Raw genomic sequence first — 4,524 nt, 5'->3', positions numbered from 1 at the left:
GATTAAAACTTTTATGAAAACAAATAGCAAATATTTATTCAAATTGATTACTATTATTTCACATCCTGACAACTACATTTCCTACTATAAAATTATATTTATCTATATTAATTTTAATAACCCAAGGATTATTCAAAGTGACAATCACAGTGGGTAAATGTAGCTGTTGGAAGGGCTAGTAGCTAAAGCAACTATCATATATTTTCACATATCAATGGAAATAGCCTTCCTAAAATTTGTTATAGACCCAGAAAAGTAGATTCTTAAAAATCTGCCTACTTAGACACATTTCAATGTAATGTTTACTTCTCAGTAAGTATATTGAACAGAACGAAATACAACAAATCCAAGGAGAAAGGAATGGTGAGGGGTGGCGGAAGGGGTGGTCACCATGCTTTTATGGTTGGATCCAGATGACACATCATTAATTGCTGAAGTTCTCTAGACTTTGAGTTCAATGTGGAGTTGATAGGGAGACGTCTGCAGAAGCCCTGTATTCAGACAGCAATCTGCTCCCACTTACAGAGCTCCATGAGTGGGATTTGCAGGCTGTCCATGTTATATTGCCTTATTTGCCATCATTCCAGGCACTAGTCAATCGACTGTGAAGACGAGTCAAAATAAAGGGCAAAAAAGGTAATGGTCTAACTTCACTGTCTGCCTAGATGAGGTGAAATATTTTCTTTTAAACACAGCAGAGAATGTAATCAATGTTAAGCAGAGGAACCTTGCACAAACAACAGGACCAGAGATTCCAATTACTCTCTCCTCTATTCTTCAGGAACTATTTGGGAGGTAATTATAAAACTCTTCCTCTAAGCAAAATGCAACAAGACTCTAACCATTGCTTCCCAGTGGGTTATGTGAGAAACAAGATGCAGAGAACGATTCTCACAGGTCAGCGTGTGTGTGAATCAGCTGGAGTCCTGAGGCATCTCTCAGAGATTGGGGGGCAGTCACTCCCTGGCGGGCCAGCGATCTGGCCTTGAAGGAGTCCTTGGGGCCACCCAGGGATAAGAGTTTGGGGCCCTAGGAACTGTGAGGAAGAGTTAAACAGAACCCAGAACACACGATGTGGGTTGTGGCCTTCCCCCCAAATGCAAACGAGAGCTTGACAAAGGGAACACGCAGGCAGCCAGCTGAGGTGTTAACATCCGAGTGGATCCTTTTGTGAAATCCATCCCTCTCTTCACCAAATCATTCACATTAGCCTGTTACATGAAAGTCTTTGGTGTTTTTCCTTTTGCTACACACATTACTCATACAGGGAAGGGAAGTGAGCTGAGAGTTCAAGGGCACTTTTGACTAGAACCAGATGAATTGTTGCAGTTGCCTGGGAAACCTTTGAAGACAACCATACTTGATATGTCAAATAACTGAAGTTAACATGAGTCAAAGTCATCTAGAAGGTAAATCCAAAAAAGCTAATGGCATAAGAGAGACACTTGGCTTGTAAAAGTAGTTCCAATTTGTTATGCGCTCGTGAACTTTTGAAAAGAGGAAAGGATTTTATCATCCTAATTAGCCTATAAGAATGATCATCTTAAATGCTAACTTTCAGATTACAGAATAAAATTTAGTGAAAAGACATTTAGATCCCCTAAACATTTATGCATAGACGATGAAACTCGAGTTTTATAGTAACCCTAAAGCAAAATATAACATGTCTCCAGAGATTTGTCCCCTCACGTTCTTTGGAATTCTGTTCCAGTCTAGTAGGTTTTTCTTTCCAGATTTCAAGTGTAAAAATGTATGTCCAATGTAGAGTATCACGTGTTTTATTATAAAACAAAAAATGTTTTCTGTGGTAATTCTGAGAAGAAAAAAATTAACAAGTAAAACAATGTGATATCATTTTGCATCAGGGAAATATGGATTTAATGGGAAACTTCCTTAAGCTGCATTTTGCTTCAAACGCTGTGTTACATAGGGAATCTTCCACGAATCTGAATTTGTGATTTTTTTTCAATAGTTTCATCAAAAAAATCACCCCAAAAAGCTGTAAAATGAAAATTTGTGCACATGACTAATACTAGACTTCACATAGTCTTTTATAATAAAATAAATCAAAAGGAAAATCGAAGTGAAAACATCTCGACCTCAGGGAATTAAAATTTTGTCCCTTGCAACTCAATCCTTCCATGTTAAGGGGCCCATTTCGAGATTAGCATGTATGGGAAGTTTTATTATTATTTTAGAGATTTATGATTTTGGTGGAGGACGCTGTCCAAAAACGGCTACTTTCACGCAGAGATTTTCACTTTAGGTTTCAAGACATCTGTTTGGAAACTCCTTGGAGAGTTCATTGCTCTGCGCTGCCCTCTTCTGGTAAGCCTGTGTAAATGGTTTCTGGAAAAGAGACCTGTGCCGCCATGGTTTCCATCCTCCTACATTTCTACCCCAATTCATCAATACATTGCTCAAGGGCCTAGATTTCCTATGTGGTGATGTACAGAACTGAACTTTAATTCAAATCGTTTAAAGGTATAATCAAAGTAAAGCTTTTTTTTAGTTTGGATTTATTTTTATTTTTATTTCGTGTTGTAAATACAGGTTTTCCCAGATAACTTGCAAAGTCACAAACTAAGGACACCGTCTCACCTAAAAAGTTTGGTTACGAAGTCAGTAAGAAAAATGATGTTATTTTTGAATAACATCAAAATAATTTAATGTGGGACTATGAATAATTTAATGTAGGACCATGTTGCTAGGAATGTCATTTTTATCTTGGCCGCATGAAGGTGGCTTACAAGAGAATCACTACTTTGGCATAAATTATTTAGGTTGATCTGAAGGGACCATTCCTGCTAATTTGACAGCAATTTATCTGAAATAGTTAGAAAGATCAAGCCTCCAAGTTATGTGCAATAAATGTATTCACCAACTGCCAGAAAATCAGAAGCTCTTCCTGACTGCAACAGCACTGTGAGCCTCACTGTCTGCTCTCCTCCGGTTACAAGTGCTTTCCTTAACCCACAGTCACGAGACAGAAAACTGCACAGTCCTGAGAACCAACAGCTAATTTCTATGCAAACTGAAAGAACAATCTTGTCATAGTGCTAACGTTATGTGTATATATCATACCAACAAATAAAAGTGGTTATTATGCTTTGCTCAAGAAACTCATCTACCATCCCAAGTACTGCGTAGTGGCCAATGCAATCTTTGTCCTTCTGAACCTCCTTCAAAATACCCATTCAAAAGTCCAAAATAATGTTCATTTTCAGTGACCTAAATTAGCTAGAGATTTTTAAAAATCTTATGGCTCAAAGAAAGAACCATGAAGGTTGATTCCTCAGTGCCTGTGTTCCAGTAAACAGACATATAGCATGCATATGTTGCAGGTCTCCTATAGCGACAAACAAATGGTTCAAGCATTCAACGTGTCTTCATATTTGATGCTTATTATGTGAAAGCAACAGATGTACTTCTCGTCTGAGCACAGAAAAAGTGATGTTTTTAAAAATCTTAAATAGAAAATGAGTCAGTCCCAGTGCAAATATAAATCTAAAAGAAATTCCATACTGTACAAGTAATATTTGCAGTATTAAATACATTGACTTTTTCGCAGAACTGTCTGCCGAGTATTATACTCAGTCAGATCCCCTCGACCTGGTGAACATGTCTTTGACTGCTCCACAGCCGGCATTAGAAACCACTCAGGTGGTCGCTGATGGTCACGGTGGACACATGGCTGCCATGCCCATGCCCACGAGAGGGAGGGGCAGAAGGTGAGCCCTCCTAACTCCTCCTCGCCCATCTCGTGTCAGTGGTATGTGTTTTCATTCAAAGTTCAACCCAGTGCGATGTAATAAAATAACCTAAATGTACTTTTTACAGTATTTTTTCTTACCTTTACCTGGCGAATGTCTACAGGTGTGTCGAAAGTTATCTTTTCCTGGATGTGTTCCAAAATGCTCTTATGCTATTTCTCTTAGGATTTCTCCACGCTGCCCCATTCAGAAATTTTATTATTTTCTAAGGAATAAGAAAAGATATGAAAATTATCATAAGAAAGCCATTGATTTTCAATCAAAGCTACACAAATGCCAAACCAATGTGAATAGCACCTTCCACAACTCTGCCAGGCACTGGTTTTTGTGTGGGATGATGCCAGCTTCTCTCTTCATGTGGCTTTATTAAAAGCCATGGTTTCTGAGATGTAAAACACCCACAGTTACCTCAACCATTTTTTCCTCCTTACCTCTAGTATTCCCGTGAGGTCACATTCAGTTAAAAACATCCTGCCCTTCTCCCTACAAAAAGGTTCCATAGAATCAGAACGCAGAGGCGCTGCAACTTGCTAACTTTGCTCTGTGTTATTTACCAACCGCACAAAGAAAATGCTGTCTATTCAGAACTCATTTCAAAACTCTTTTCACTGAGAGTGAGCGAACAAGCGGGCTCATGTCCCGAGCCCAGTCACATCTCCAGCGGTCCGGTGATGGCCGTGGGGCCGGCACCGAGTGGCACGGCCTCCGCGGTGGCCCACAAGGGTCTGTTGTCCACGCCGCGTGGGCCGCG

At 39.5% G+C, this 4,524-nt stretch overlaps 1 long non-coding RNA gene across 2 annotated transcripts; it reads right to left on the bottom strand.

Moving 5' to 3' along the window:
• Positions 1-2,156: 2,156 nt before the first annotated feature.
• LOC126961431 (uncharacterized) lies at positions 2,157-4,307 on the bottom strand. 2 transcript variants are annotated; one of them, XR_007728298.1, is made up of 3 exons: positions 4,205-4,307; positions 3,854-3,978; positions 2,157-2,437 (listed from the first exon to the last, which is right to left on the bottom strand). It is a non-coding gene; the product is annotated as an uncharacterized LOC126961431 (long non-coding RNA). The 2 variants fall into 2 exon arrangements; XR_007728299.1 differs by lacking the exons at positions 2,157-2,437; positions 4,205-4,307 and adding an exon at positions 4,071-4,130 and having other exon boundaries at positions 3,889-3,978.
• Between the last annotated feature and the right edge of the window lie 217 nt (positions 4,308-4,524).

The sequence above is a fragment of the Macaca thibetana genome, chromosome 8 (assembly GCF_024542745.1).
Source record: "Macaca thibetana thibetana isolate TM-01 chromosome 8, ASM2454274v1, whole genome shotgun sequence".
Classification (NCBI taxonomy): domain Eukaryota; kingdom Metazoa; phylum Chordata; class Mammalia; order Primates; family Cercopithecidae; genus Macaca; species Macaca thibetana.
The sequence above is the reverse complement of the archived record's forward strand: the minus strand, read 5'-3'. Positions and strand labels throughout refer to the sequence as shown.